Below are 17,235 nucleotides of genomic sequence, written 5' to 3' on the forward strand. Positions count from 1 at the left end.
AGACAGAAACTGGGTTTTAAAAATGCAGCAGTGTGCAATCTCAGACAATGTGGCTTTAGAGCTGAATGTTGAGAGATAATGCAGCAGACAGATGAACCTGGCACGCCACCTTTAAGAAAGATGCAGCTTATTTTAAGAGGATCAGGAAACAAAGATAAAAGCCTTAAACAGTACCGGTTGCTGAAAATAGCAAACACAGCAGCACAATCAAGAAATATTTTTACATATGCAGGTAGGGCAGGAACATTGGCCTTTACAGACCCGTTAGGACTCATAGGTAAATTGTACCATTAATAGAATCATCTTCAAGGATGAAGAACTTGAATATGAAGAAGCAAATATGAGAAGCAGCGTGGCTTAGCGGAAAAAGCAAGGGCTTGGGAGTCAGAGGACTTGGGTTCTAGTTCTGACTCTGCCACTTGTCTGCTGCATTACCTTGGGCAAGCCACTTAACTTCTCTGTGCCTCAGTTACCTCATCTTTGAAATGGGGATTAAGACTGTGAGCCCCACGTGGAACAACCTGATTACCTTGCATCTATCCCAGTGTTTAGAACAGTGCTCCGCACATAGTAAGCACAGAACAAATATGATAATTATCATTATTATTTATAGTTGAAAATGATGCTATTAACAATAAAATTTGTCCATGGGTAATCAATCAATGGTATTTATCGAGTGTTTATTTTATGTCGAGCACTTAACTAGGTACTTGGAAGAGTACAAAAGAACAGGTAGACATAAGCCCTACCTTCTAGGTGTTTGCAATCTATGGGATTCATAGACACTCACGGGTATAATTTAATGTCAGAGTGCAGATGTGTCTGTGTTTAGACAGTGATACTTGGCAAGTGGTTGTACTACTTTTCTGAGATCAGAAGATTACACTTTTAATGGTTAGCTATTATGATGGTAAGGTGGACAATCTATCTGCCAATTGCTACATATCAGGTTAGTTTTATTTGGTGTAATGATCTATGGACAGATCTATTTTATTTTTCATTGTTTCATAATGAGAATGACTATGACTTTACATTATTTATTCTGCCTTTTCCTCTTTCTATATCCTCTACACTTTTCTTACCTTTATTTCCTGATCCAACATGTCTTTTCATAATGATTTATCTTGCTCTTATTTGATGAACATGTGGATAACTGCCAAACTATAATCATATCTCACTGGTCTGTACACTTCTCTGGGATTTGGGGGTACTTTTAAACAAAATCTAGCCATTCTTTTTTCCATTATGTCTTACAAATCATGGAACTTTTTCCTCATGTTTATCTTGTTACCAAGCAACATATTAACAATACTAATCAACTCTTAAAAATTAAGATTTGTTTTCCCCCTTGGATTGGCATTATTTGTATTTCTATGTCATTTTAAGAATAATAAGTACATTGTTTTGAATCTAGCATCATTTTGTTTATAGGCAGAAAATTTACTGTAATAAATTATTGTAATTATCCAAGATTGAGGCCAATGAACAGTTTTAATGTTCATCTTGTCAATAAAAAGTCTGAATGAAGATTGTTCAGTGTCCTGACAAGTAACAAACCATCTAAGTCTCTCAAGTTACTGTCTGATCAAATTACTAATTCTGGAATAAAATGCAGAATATTTCTAGCTTCATCCACTTTTTTTATCAGCCCAGAGTGACAGGGTTTAACAAATGAGATGAGCAATCAAAAGATTGTTTTTAATTAGTGGTATCTGATGGCTTTTCAAGTAAGTATATGCTAAGAACATTCGATACCAGGACAATGCATACCTACTCTGTGAGCAGACATCAAGGGCTCTGAGAGGTGTTTTGTTTACTCTGTGTATTTGCTGCTGTGTGGCAAGATGAGGGAGACTTCTACAAACTCAACTGAGGGGGTGACCACCTGCCAAATGACTTTCAGGTGACTATCTTGAGTATTTTCCAAATCCTTACTGAGGCCATTTGCACACTTGTTAAAACCCAACATCATTTTTAAAAAGAAGAAAAAAAATCCTTCCATTCTGCTCCTGGTTTTTCATCTTTGTCCTTTTTTAGCAGCATTTGTACACCAGAATTTCCCTCAAATTGATTTGGCACCCTCCTGAATATCCACTGCAGGAGAAGAGTTGCTATGTCTCAGTTTGTAGTTGCAGTTCCACCATACTGCCCCATTGGCCAAACTGGAGGTCGGGAAGAGGGACATATGTTGTCACATTTTACTTGACTCCATTTCTACTGTAAGTACCAGACCAACACAATGATACTACTGAGATTCCTGCAGGGTGGGATATTAAACTCAGCTGTATTACAGCAGACTAGGATTAAAATTGACTCTCCTGTAATCAGAGCAATCTAAGGCATATGAAGGATTAGAAACACCAGAGCCAGGATTGCATTGTTAGCTCTCTGAAGGACAGTATAATCAAAACAGAACCTGATTCTCAAACAGAATAATATCCAAATTCAAAATTTAATCAATACTATAAATGGGGAAGAATACCAATAGAAGATAAAAAAAAGTCTAAGGTTTACAGAATATTTAAAGCCACTGAGGTTTAAAGTTGCAAATGAAAAGCTTAAATTGCCTGATTACTCAAAGCCATTTACCTTGTATTTGATCTCAAGGGAATGCTAAGGGATTGCTTGGAGGAAGTCGATAGAAAGATTTTTAGATTGAAATAGTGCCTAATTAGTTCACTCTGTTTTGCTCAGAGCAGGGAGGAGCTCGTTCTCTTTTGACAGAGAAGGCAAACTCCTCCCAAAATGCCCCAGTAGGCTAAACCAGTCCATGCTTTGCAGTTCTTAGCTTTCTGCGATTCTCTTGGTATTTTTAGTCTGGTCTTCTTGAAAGCGTTTAAAAAACACCACTTCGGCTGTAACCGAACCATCTAACATGGGATTAATCTGCCTGACTATATCGTTAATATATGGAGGGCTGTCTAACTGAAGAACAGGTATGAGGTCTTTAAACTGATCTAATTAAAGGAGTTATTCATCAGGTAGCTTTAGTATAAACTGCCCAAAAAGAAAATTCATTTCTCGCTTTCACTGAAATCTAGTTTTCAATTCCTTCCTTTCCTCAAATTAAAAAAAAAACAAACAACCTTCCATTCTGTTCCTTAGTTTCTATTTATCAATTTTCTTTCCACTCTTCCACTGCCCTTAATTTGAGAGATGATCTGGGAAGATCACTTTCCCTCTGATTCTAGTTCATTTTCCTTTAGTTTAGATGCCATTTTGTTTGATTCTGACCCCTGCTTTTGTACCATTGAAAAGAGCCCCCATGATAGGGATGGGGGTGGGGAGATGTCTGTCTCTCTACTTGTCAGTCCAGTCTCTGGAGCATAGAAACCCTTCCCTTCTCTCAAAACAGAAAGCAGCACACAATGATGTGGCTTTTCCCTAAGGAAGGTTCAGGCTGTCCAGGTCCATCTCTCCATGGGGCGGGCAGAGGAGATGAAACAAGAAGCCTCATGTTTGTTTTCTTTATATTTAAAAACCAGACAAAAAAATGATCTGGGCCCAGCTGTGGTCAAAGGCAGGGATGACTCCCAGACTGGGGGAGCACTGCAGCCACTTCCTGGACAAGTGGGGTTGCATGCGAGGGGCAGGCACCAGGCTGGGGTCAGCTGGATTTTATGACTGGCAGGGGGAGGTGATACCATGTTGGATTGTAGTTCAACCCCTTCGCTTTGAGTTGGTAGAATTGATAGGATGCCCCCCAAATTTGTAAGACAACCAAATGCCTCTTATGCGAATCACACCCCCCATCACATATGCATTTGAACTCCTCTTGGAGAATGCTAAGCATATTGAGAATCTTCTTTATTATTTTAGGTTTCTAAGTCATAATTTCTCAGTATGTGCATCTGGGGCATTTAGCTCCTAGACCAATTTCAATACTTTCACCTACAAAGGGGCTAGGGCTTGGGAGTCAGAGGACAGTGTTCTAATCCTAGCTCTGCTTCTAGCTCTGCCACTTGCCTGCTGTGTGACCTTAGACAATTCACTTGACTTCTCTGTGCGTTAATTTCCTCATCTGTAAAATGGGAAGTAAGTACCTGTTCTCCCTCCTACTTAGACTGTGAGCCCCATGTGGGACAGGGACTGTGTCTATCCTGATTAATTTGTATCTACCCCAGCTCTCAATACAATGTTTGGCACATAGTAAGCACTTAACAAATACTACAATTATTAATTATTATCAATATTACTATAATTATTATTATTAACCTCAAATTGCAGGGAAAGTTCTCCAACAATGAAATCTTTGATAGCAATCAGTTTCCCAGCATTAAAACAATATTCATCACAACAAAATTTCTCTCAGAAGGACAAATGAGAAGAAAGGAGAACAGCAGAATTTCCATGCTGCCATGTTGCAAGCTGAAAGCAGACATATTCAAGCAAGATGTGCAGAACAAATGTTTAAAGACACAGTGAAGTACAGTGATACAGTGTGATAAATCAGTGGATTATTTAGAGATTGACTAGCTTGGTATATACTGGTTAAGAGAGAGATCATTCTGAAGCAGGGGATTCGTCTGTTCAGTGGACTTGGTTGTGTATCCCTTAAGCAGGGGGAACAGAGAGAGAGAGAAAAAGAGAGAATGAGAGAGAGAGAGAGGAGGGAGAGGATGAGCAGAAGCCACAGGTTTCTGAGAAATCATCACCCAACATAGCAAGAGGCCATAAAAGCTGTACTACTTTTTTTCATGGCAAAGTTAATAGTATTTATTCAATAGTATTTATTGAGCGCTTACTATGTGCAGAGCACCATACTAAGCGCTTGGAATGAACAAGTCGGCAACAGATAGAGACCGTCCCTGCTGTTTGATGGGCTTACAGTCTAATCGGATAATATTGGTATTTGTTAAGCGCTTACTATGAGCAGAGCACTGTTCTAAGCGCTGGGGGAGATACAGGGTAATCAGGTCATCCTATGTGAGGCTCACAGTTAATCCCCATTTTACAGATGAGGTAACTGAGGTACAGACAAGTGAAGTGACTTGCCCACAGTCACACAGCTGACAAGTGGTGGAGCCGGGAGTCGAACCCATGACCTCTGACTCCGAAGCCCAGGCTCTTTCCACTGAGCGACGCTGCTTCCCTATTGAGAACTTACTGTGTGTAGAACACTGTACTAAGTGCTTGGGAGAGTACAAAATGATCAAGTTTGTAGATAGATTCCCTGCCCACAAGGAGCTATTGTCTATAGTAAATGAAGTATCATTGATAATTATGATTTGATGTTGGCCACTTTCACTGAGCAGAAGTAGGCCAAAGATGCTTAATTCACCAATCTTATTTTGTCTAATGACTTTTTTCCACATTTCAACATCATTGTCCATATCTGTGTTGAAATCTCTCATGAGAATTACCAGGATGAGTCTTTGCAGATCCTTATATAACTAATATTTCTCCTGTCATTGTGGAGGTATTTAATGATTGATTCATGACACTTTTGTTCTGGAAATACATGTAAGATCATTATATGCTCACTATTGTTTCTGAACTGATTATCAGACAAATGATACTCTGATATTCTGTCATGCCAAAACCTGCAAGTCTTCAGATGATGTTGATGATGCTCATGATGATGATGGAGTCAGAAATGATGGATGAACCTGAGACCTCATTCAAAATAGGGAAGAACCCTTCAAAAAAGGAGCATCCAACCAGTAGATCTGTCAGCTGCCTAAACTGAGAAATCTTGTTGGGCTCAGGGCTACAACATGAATTCTACAACTGGTTCTCATGTTCAACAAGTGTCAATCCCCAATTGGATAATTGCTTCTCTCTGTGTTAATAGGATGCTCTGATATTCCAAGATATTCCAAGTTGTTTTCCCTGTACATTCTTAATTGGGTTTGCTCCATTAGGTTAAGGCTAACAAAGTCCTAGTCCTGCGATTAACCCAGTGTGAACAAGGAAAGTAATTTTTCTGAGACATAATTTCAAGGCATTGACCATTTTTGTGGGGATCAGTGAATTTGTAAGTAGGACTGTTCAGACATGTGCAGTGCTACAAACGGTAATACTTCCTCTTGAGTAACCAAGCAATCAATTCCCCGGGCCACCTTCTCATGCAGGCTTTGTGCTTAGGCTTCCCTATTGTCACTGAGACATGCATTCAAGTTGTTTTTTTCCAGGACAGAAATGGGTCATTCATACTCGCTTCCCAATCCCCCTATATCACCAGTTCCCACTGTGACACAGGAGAACAGGGTTAAGGGTGTAGTTTCTGACTGGGAATTAGAGAATATCACTGAGGGCCTACCTTACCAGAAGACTCTGCTATGCTCTCATTTACTTCTAATAGCACTATTGAATATGGTACTCACATTTGTTTTTAAAAACTCTTTAATTACTTGAGATATATATGTATATAATTAAAGGGTTTTTAATGACAAATCTGAGTACCACATTAAACATTACGTGAATATTATATATATGTATATATACATATATAATATGTAAATATATAATACAGTCATATTTGCATGAGCATGGTTGGACTATTATTGTATTTGAGCTTTCAGTTATGATGAGCTGAGGAAACAGGCAATCTACAGGTGTTAGAACAAAAAGGAACCTCCTTCCTATCCAGTAAAACCTTCTAACTGTTTCAGTGGCCTAAGCGAAACAACTGAAGAAATGAGGAAAAGGGTATGAGAGAGAATTGCAGTCTAAATACAATCCCCAGGTAAGAACTGTATCAAAAGGATTGATAAAATGAATTTAATGAATATAGTGAGATAAGGAAATCTACTGGATCTCAGTCTCAAATGTGAAAATTCCTTACATTCTTCTCATTTTACCAGAATACTATAAAGTATACTGAACCAAATAAAAAATAGTAATCTGTAATCAGAAACAGAAATAACAAACTTCTTGAAGTATTTAATTTTGAGGTTTTAATTTTTTCCAATAGAGTTTGGAAACGCCATTATTTCCCCCATGGGCTAACCTATATGAAAAGTTAATAAACTGTGCATTGACTGAATTTTTCAAAGTTCAAAGTAAGTGTCCCAATGGATATACACCATTCCCCAAATTCTCTCTCATGGAATTTTATCAAATAAATCGGATCAAACACATTTTTGATCAACTTGTTCATCATCTACAAAGGAAAATTCTTACTAAGACAACATTCTCAAAATCAATGTTTCTTAAATGTAGTCACCAGAGCCTCATGTCCACCAAAGATTTTGGTGCTGCCTCAGAAAACTACATAGATAGAGAAGTATACAAAGAGAGACGTCACAGGTGAGGTGAAAATTTCCATAAATCCATTTAAAATGACATGCATGTTTCACAAGTTTCTGATAAATTTTCATTGTCTAATTTCAAAAGAGGTATAATCACCAACATGTGCTGGCTGCTTGTGTGGCAACATCAAAATTTGATTCGATAAAGACTGCTCTAATTAAAATTAAGGGGGAGAGAATACAATGGAGATTGTTTTCTTTGATATTATCTTCATAATTTGGAACTTGAAGGGAGCTAGAAAATAGACCCCAAATTATCTGTGAGGAACTGCAAATAACAAATGCAGCAGATCAGTTAAGGACGGTGGAAAGAGTTGATGGTACTACTGCACATTTCAGAGCACCTACCAGGATTCTATACATCCAGATCCTATATATAGCTAAAGTTCAATGGGCTATGAGTTAGGTTTAGCTTTGTTCACCCTATTCTATGCAGCCATGCTTAAAGTCGCAACAAGCAATGTGGATGCTGGTGCAGAATAGTCCTCTGGGAAATTCAACCTAATGGCCTAAGGCCATCATCAAAAGATTTTGAATCTCTCTATACACTCATGACTATATTCTAGAAACACAGACAAAAGAAGACATGTAGAAGGCACTTTTCAGAATCAATAAAGAGTATGGTTTATGGTGAGAGACCTTTACAAGTATGCAGAATCACAGTCAATAGCAATGCTGAAAATAGAAACCACATCTCCAGCCAATTTTCTTAACTGGTACTTATTTCTCTGTTTTAATTTTTTTTTAAAGATGTTGCAGGAGACAGGAGTAGCCAGTGCAGATATTTACTCTGCATGATATTGAACATGAGTCACAATACTTTCATGTTTACTTTGCTTTTTCTGTAGTCTTTGTGGTCATAAAATGTTCTTTAGCATATGGATTTCACATCTGCTGTGAGACCGGTGTGTATATTTCACAAGAGGGAAACTCAAGGGTGTTAGTAATTAAAGAAGAATGCTTAGGTGGTGTTAATTAATTCAATTCCCAATATCTCACCCCTTTCTGATGTTTATTCTTTGTTCTGGGGAGGATAGGATGTTGATTTAAAAAGATAAATTAATATAAAGTTATCTTTAAATTCACATATGCTATTGCTATTGAGAATCCATGTTGCATGGAGGATTATAATACATTATGATTCAACAGAAATGACAATTTCCCTATGATGAATTGAGAATTTCAGAAGCTGTGTGGTAACTAGATGTTTCCTGCACAGCTTCCAAAGACAGTAGAATGTATAGAGAGAAGAGAGTAGTAATTCAATTAGTACCAAAACAAAGCACGAGTAACACTTAATAAATACCATCATCATTAATGTTTTAGAAGATTTCCGAAGGATCAATTCCGGAGATTTGAGACCAGAGCTCTGAAACTTAAACTGCCTATTTGAAATTAGAAATCCATGAGTGAGATTTACTTTGATATTTCAGAAGGGGAAGGTGAGAAATAATAATATTTGTGGTTTTTGTTAAGTGCTTACTCTGTGCCAAGCACTATACTGACAGCTGGGGTAGATACGAGTTCATCAGGTCCCACATGGGACTTACAGTCTAAGTAGGAGGGAGAACAGGTGAGAAGCAGTGTGGCTTAGTGGAAAGAGCGTGGGACTGGGAGTCAGAGGATGTGGGTTCTATTCCTGGCTCTGCCACTCATCTGCTGTGTTACCTTGGGCAAGCCACTTAGCTTCTCTGTGCCTCAGTTACCTCATCTGTAAAATGGGGATTAAGACTGTGAGCCCCACATGGGACAATCTGATTACATTGTATCTATGCCAGTGCTTAGAACAATGCTTGGCACATAGTAAATGCTTAACAAATACCATTATCATTATTATTAAAAGGTATTGAATCCACATTTTGAAGATGAGAGAACTGAGGCCTTGGAGAAGTTAAGTGACTTGCCCAAGATCACACAACAGGCAAGTGGCATATCTGGGATTTGAACTCAGGTCTTCTAACTCCCAGACCCATGCCATTTCCATTAGCTGCTTCTTATGGCCAGCAGAGTGCAATATGAAAGAGCCTGCATTTTAAAATAATTATTGGAAGGTGGTGATTTACAGAAATAGTGAAGCAAAGTAATAAGGACTGAGCTTTAGGTTAAAAGCTTGTGTTTGGGGAACCCAACACAAAGTGAACTGGAGTTTGGAAATTAACCGTATAATTTGATCTCACTGTAGCCAGCCAATCCAGATCATCCAGGACCCAAGTAGATAATTATAATTTAACATGAATTACCCTATTTGGCAGTCTTAATTGATCAAATTAACTGGAAAATTCCATTTTGGTTTGAGATTTAATATAAGGCTATAGTGATGTGAGTTGCAATGAAAATGTGATTCTACCCCACCAATACAAGAATGTGGGCTGAAAGAAGATTCAAGTAAATTCAACAATTCCATGAGCATGCAGTGATTAGTAAGGGTAAAGGTGAGATACCATATAGGGTACCAGCCAAAAAAATATATAACTTGATTTTTAAAAAGCTAATCCATCGATCACCATATAAATTGTGAATAGAATTGTACAGTTATGTATAAGCTTGAATGATCAAAATTCATATCTTGAACAAAATGGAGTCTTTATATAATGCTCATTACTATTTAAATGTGTATTGAATCAAAATTTTGGGAAGACTTGGAATTGTCCTAAGTCTAATAGATTCTTCTATTCCTGTTGCTTCAAAATGGTCATTCGACTCACATACCATGTTCATCTGAACAAGACAACATTAATAATTCAGTATCTGACCTAAATGAATTCATGAATTTATCCATATGATTTCCTACTATTTCTGGATCCTAGAAGTTTTTCCAATCCTCTGCTTGCTTCTCTGACAGACAACTTTAGTCATTCCTTTACACTATTTCTAGGATCTAGCTCTTCCTCTCCATTCAAACAGCCTCCATGCTGCTTCAGGCTCTTGGTATATCCCTGTTTAACCATTGCATCTTCTCCAAGCTGATCTTCCTTCCTTCATTCATTCAATCATATTTATTGAGCACTTACTGTGTGCAGAACACTGTACTAAGCGCTTGGAAAGTACAATTTGGCAACAGAAAGAGACAATCCCTACCCAACAACGGGCTCACAGTCTAGAAGGGGGAGATAGATAACAAAACAGAACAAGTAGACAGGGGTCAGTATCATCAAAATAGATAAATAGAACCATAGATAAATGCACATCAGTAATGAAATAATTAGAGCAATAAATATGTACAAATATATACAGGTGCTGTGGGGAGGGGAAGGGGATAGAGCAGAGGGAAGGAGTAGGGGCAATGGGGAGGGGAAGAAGAGCAGAGGGAAAGGGAGGGTTCAGTCTGGGAAGGCCTCCTGGAGGAGGTGAGCTCTCAGTAGGCCTTTGAAGAGGGGAAGAGAGTTAGTTTGGCGGATGTGAGGAGGAAGGGTATTCCAGGTCAGAGGTAGAATGTGGGCCAGGGGTCGATGGTGGGACATGTGGGAACGAGGCATAGTGAGGAGGTTGGTGGCAGAGGACCAGACTGGGCGGGCTGGGCTGTAGAAGAAGAGAAAGGAGGTGAGGTAGGAGGGGGCAACGTGATGGAGAGCTTTGCAGCCAATAGTGAGGAGTTTTTGCTTCATGCGAAAGTTGATAGGCAGCCACTGGAGATTTTTGAGGAGGGGAGTGACATGCCCAGAGAGTTTCTGTAGAAAGATAATTCAGGCAGTGGAGTGAAGTATAGACTGAAGCAGGGGGAGAGAGGAGGATGGGAGATCAGAAAGGAGGCTGAGGGAGTAGTCCAGTTGGGATATTACGAGAGATTGTTCCAGCAAGGTAGCAGTTTGGATGGAGATCTTTCCCTTCTCCATCAATACTTCACTTTACTCCCAAGATCTTTTTTTCTAAATCCTGAAATGATTACTCTGAATCAAACAGGAACTCCTATCTATTGTCTTCAAGGAATTCAAGCAAGTAAATATTCTCCTGATTCTTATCCAGCCTTCTCTCTCACTACACCTCAGTATGCAGTGTCCATTCCTCTCAACCTAACCCACTTACTGTGACTCATTCTTTTCTCTCCTTCTGCTGACCAATTGTTCATGTCCTTCTCCATGTCTGGAACTCTGTCCTTCTTCAAACTGGATGCATCACAGCTCTCCCCATTTTCACAGCCCTCTCCAAATCACATCTCCTCCAGGAGGCCTTTCCTAATTTATTTCTACTCTTCCATGCTTATATCTTTCTATTGTCTCTCCAGAACCTCTGCACCATCTGAGCACTGAAGTACTCACAACCTCCTGTAGAATTTACTTAATAACTTAAGCACTAGCTCATGTAAACATCCCCATTCCTTCTTCCTCCTATCTGTAATTTATTTTAATGTTTGTCTCCTTCATTATATTGAAAGCTCCTTGAAGGCAAGGATCATGTCTACTAATTATATTGTACTCTCCTAAATGCTTAATATGCTGCTTTACACTCACTTAGTGCTCACTAAATAAGATTGATTGATTGACTGACCATTGACTCTGTAAACACATGCAGATTACACATCTTGATAATATGAGCCTGTAGACTATAAAATTGTCCTCTAGACTGTAAGCTTGGGCAGGGAATGTTCCTGCTAATTCTGTTGTATTGTACTATACTCTCTCAAGTGCATAGTACAGTGCTCTGTTCATAGTAAGTGTTCCATAAATACCACTTATTGTCTTCCTGAGTAAAACTCAGAGTAAATAAATCCATTAATTGAAGAATGATACCATAAAATGCTTTTCAAAAACTATCACTACACTACCATCCAGAGGTTTGCCTATACTTGATTTAATAGTTGTATGTATTTTCTCCATTATAATTAGTTCTGTTAAACCTTGCTTGTCTTCTTCATTCAGGCATTGAAAATTCTGTGTTAGTAAAAGCAAATCAATCTTCTCCCTGGAAGGCTTAGTTACTGTGGTGGATAACTTCTTGTAATAGTTTAATAAAGCAATATTAATTTTGACTTCATCTGTAGCAATTATTATTCGTGCTTTCATGTTTAATGGATGGAATAAAACATATCATACTCCCTTTCATAATAGTCATCATTAATTTTGCTTGTCTTATCTGAGATATCATGAATGTTCTGTTTTGCCCTGTGGATTGAATGCTTTATCTTTGGATATTTTTACCTTATGCTTTAAATGAATCAAGTTTTCAGGCTTGGGGAAGACATTGATTCCTTTCCTGTCCTTCAGCATCCAGAAACGTGCTTTATTTTTGAAGGTCTTTTTTTTATAGTAAGAAATAAATTAAGAAAAACGTTTGTCTAAACCACCCCTTTCCAAGAGTTAATTATTTAAAATGCATACTCATTCTCTTACCATATAGCTTTCTGGGACATTACCAGTTCCTCAGCCCTAAATCCGGCTGAAAGAGTCACTGGAGTCACTTCAGGAGCAACTAGACCCCAGCCCTCCACTCTTCCATTCTTCCAATGCAGATTTTGGGGGTGTGCTACTCATTACTCCCCAAACCCCTACACTCCTATCACTGCTCCTACTCTACAGTTGAAGTCCAGGCATCTCTCTGAAGGCATAGAGGTCACTGGGAACTAGTCAACCACCACCATCCTGGGGCTGGTTACGGTCTCAACAAGGTTGCAAATTAAAACAAATCCAGTTTCAAACTGCCTTTCCTTGTATCTATTACTTCTCCCACCACTACCCTCTGTATTTCCCTGTAAGTGTACCAGACCTCAGCTTCTTCTCCTCCTCAGGAACAGGAGCCTTGCTCCTCCAAAGTCCTGACTGCTAGACTCCAAACCACCAGGTATCTTCTCCGATCCCTCCCTGTGTCCTGTGACTGTCTAGAGTTCACAGCATGAGCTATCCCCATGGCCTCCTCTCCCAGGGAAACAGCTTGCTCGCTTCTCATCTCAAGATGGCTGAAGGCCTTCCTTTTCCCCCAACCTTAGACCTTCTACTTCCTCCCCAATTCCCCTCTCTGATTGGCTTCAGAAAGGGCACCATGGAATGACCTTATGGGCTTCCTTCTTGCTCACCTAAGTGTGACTGGAACAGTCATTAAACATTCCTTAATAGCTTTTCAACCAATCAATAGTATTTATTGAGCACTTACAGTGTGCAGAGCACTGTACAAAGCACTTGGGAGAGTACGATAGAGTTGGTAGGTATGATCTTTGCCCTCCAGGGGCTTATAACAGTGAAATATAAAGTTGGAATGGACATACACTCCTTTCTTTGTTGATTTTGGGATGTCTTTTCAGTGCACATTTATCTTGTTTCTGATTGATCAGACTTTACACCATTTTCATGTGCCTTTGAAAATGGAGAATCACCTGTTAACTTGATGTCTTCAGCCAATGAAATTCCTTTCTATTACTGTTTCATTTGGAAAAAGTAGACACAATTATAGCCTCATTTTGCATAATTATCCTAATGACTATGTTTTTAAATGGAAAACTAGCTCTATTCATTTACTGTTACAAAACCTTGTTACTTTCCCTCAAGGAACTTTGATCCAAAAATATACAAGGTCAGGTGCTATGTTGGTTATTCTCTTTAGGATAAAAGAAAAAAGGATACAAATTCCCCCACAGAATTTTAGTCCCAGTTCTGTTCCTCTTCCAATTTACACACTCGGTGTTTTCCCATGCCTTTCAAGTAATAATAATGTTTCATTATACCAAGTATGCTGTCAGTATTACAATCTGAATCTCACGTTGGTCACTGATGAAATATTGACGTGCTTCTTCTGGTATGAGATTAGGTACTTGCAGAGGCACTTTCTTCAGGATATTAGGGTACCTTTAAGTAAGTTTCAGCTTCCACTGGTTACCCGTCCACCTCTGTATCTAACAGAAACTCCAGATGATCAGCTTCAGGGCACTCAATCAGCTCTCTCCTTCCTACCTAACTTCACTGATTTCCTACTAGAACCCAACCACATACTCCACTCTTCTAACACCAAAGTACTCTCTATATTTCAGTCTCATCTATCCCATCACCAACCCCCTGCCCCCATTCTCCCTTGGGCCTGGATTCCCTCGTCCTTCATAACCAACAGTTCCCAACTCTCCCCACCTTCAAAACCTTCCTAAAATCACATCTCCTAAACAAAGCCTTCCCTGACTAAGCCCTTCTTTTCCCCTCTCTGTTCTCCTTTCTGCATCAACAATGTACTTGACTGTGTACCCTAAGCACTTTGTTACTCACCCCAGCCCCACAATACTTATGAAGATATATCCTTATACTCTATTTTCCATAACCCTAAGCTATTTTTCAGTTTTTGTCCCCTTATACACTGTAAACTCCTTGTGGGCAAGGATTGCATCTACCAGCCAAATATGTTATAATGTATTTTCCCAAAGATTAAGTACAGTGGTCTGCACCCAGAACATGCTCAGTAAATTCCAGGATTGATTGATTCATGGAGACATAATATTAGCTTAGTCTAAAAGGTTAAACTGGTCTACATAAATAGGGTATGTCCTATGTATGGAGACCGGTATATACTATACATGTAATAATAATAATAATGGCATTTGTTAAGCACTATGTTCCAAGCACTGTTCTAAGCACTGGGGGCGATACAAGGGAATCAGATTGCCCCACATCGGGCTCACAGTCTTCATCCCCATTTTACAGATGAGGGAACTGAGGCACAGAGAGGTTAAGTGACTTGCCCAAAATCACATAACTGATAAGTGGTGGAGTGGGAATTAGAACCCATGACCTCTGACTCCCAAGCCCGGGCTCTTTCCACTGAGCCATGCTGCTCCTCATCTAATGGTAATTGTGATATTTGTTACGTGCTTAGTACTGTATTAAGCATTAGGGGAAGAAACAAGTTTATCAGGTTCCATGTGGGGCTCACAGTCTAAGAAGGAAGGAGAATGGGTTTTGAATCCCCATTTTGCAGGTGAGGGAACTGAGGCACAGAGAAGGCAAGTGACTTGCCCAAGGTCACATAGCAGGTATGTGACAGAGCCGGGATTAGAACTAGGTCCTCTGACTCCCAGGCCCTTGCTCTTTCCTCTAACAGTAATAATAATTATGATATTTTTTAAGCACTTACTATGTGCCAAGCATTGTTCTAAGCACTATGATAGATACAAGATAATCATGTTGGACACAGTACCTGTCCCACATAGGCTCACAGTCTTAATCCCCAATTTACATATGAGGTAACTGAGGCACAGAGAAGTTAAGTTCATTCATTTATTCAATTGTATTTATTGAGTATTTACTGTGTGCAGAGCACTGTACACTTCGGCAACAGATAGAGACAATCCCCACCCAACAACAGGCTCACAGTCTAGAATGGTGAGATAGACAACAAAACAAGTAGACAGGCATCAATAGCATAGTTATTAGTTAAGTTATTAAGGTAAGTGAATTGCCCCAAATCACACAGCAGGCAAGTGGCAGACCCAGGATTAGAACCCACATCCTCTGACTCCCAAGCCCATGCTCTTGCCACTAGGCCATGCTGCAGCCTGTATTTGTCTATTCAAATTTGCCTGTATCTTTCCAAGCGCTTAGTACAGTGCCTGGCACGTAGTAAATGCTTAACAACTACCATCATTTTAAGCAACATGGCATAGTGGATAGAGCACAGGCCTGGGAGTAGGAAGGTTATGGGTTCTAATCCCAGCTCCACTACTTGTCGGCTGTCTTGGGCCTTGGGAAAGTCACTTCACTTCTCTGTGCCTCAGTTATCTCATCTATAAAATGGGGATTAAAACTGTGAGCCCTATGTGGGACAGGGACTGTGTTCAACCCAATTTGCTTCTATTTATCCCAGTGCTTAGTACAGTGACTTGCACATAGTAAGTGCTTAATAAATACCATAATTATTATTATTATTCTTACTGAAGTGATCCATGGTGGCCTAGCTGCAGTAATTGTATCTCAGGTTTTAGTTGGGTTGCCACATTACCTAAGGCTTTGTTTTAATGTATCTTGAAACTTCATATATTTGGAATCTGAACAAGTCAATATAAATAGCTAAAAAAGAACTATAAGGTTATTTTTATTTTATTTTAATACTAAGTATTTCATGAAACAAGCAGAAAGCAGGTCAATCAACAGTATTCATTGAGCTCCTACTACATACAAAGTACTATACTCAGTGCCTGGGAGAGTAGAATAGGATAAATAAATGTGGCATTAGTTAAGCACTTACTATGTCCCAAGCATTCATTCGTTCAATAGTATTTATTGAGTGCTTACTATGTGCAGAGCACTGTACTAAGCGCTTGGAATGTACAAATCGAAACCAGATAGAGACAGCCCCTGCCCTTTGACGGGCTTGCAGTCTAATCGCTTTTCTAGGTGCTGGGGCGGATACAAGGAAATCAGGCTGGACACTGTCCCTGTCCCACATAGAGCTCACAATCTTAATCCCCATTTTTACAGTTGAGGTAAATGAGACACAGAGAAGTTATGTGACTTACCCTAGGTCACACAGCAGACACATGGCAGATCCAGGATTAGATCCTAGATCCTTCTGACTCACAGGCCAGTGCTCTATCAACTCTATCACACTGCTTCTCTCAAAGATCTCTGCCCTCAAAAACCTTATGATCTAGCAAAGTATGACACCTTATAGTTAAGCAAAGCAAAGGTTTTAAGACAAGACTAAAGGAAACAATTGTTTGTGAATTTTTGTGTCATTTACAAATAAGGCCATGAGGTAGATCGCACATTCGCTGCACTTTTCCTAGAAGTACAGGAACTGACACTACACTACCCTTATTCCCAATCATATATGCATCTCTTTTATAAGCATACTACTAATATCAATATGATAAAATAATATTAATAGCCTGCCTCATAGACTACTGCAGAGGCCACCTCTTCTTGGTTAGTAGTTTTCCACTTCAACCAGGTCCAATAGTCTCTTCGAACACTTAGTTCCAAAATCTTCCAGTTTCAGTTAATGATTCTTTGAAAAAACAAGAGAAGGGCAGGAAAAGTCTTTCATGCTAATGAGCACAAGAAAAAAACGATCT

This window comes from Ornithorhynchus anatinus, chromosome X5, assembly GCF_004115215.2.
Source record: "Ornithorhynchus anatinus isolate Pmale09 chromosome X5, mOrnAna1.pri.v4, whole genome shotgun sequence".
In the NCBI taxonomy this organism is placed as follows: domain Eukaryota; kingdom Metazoa; phylum Chordata; class Mammalia; order Monotremata; family Ornithorhynchidae; genus Ornithorhynchus; species Ornithorhynchus anatinus.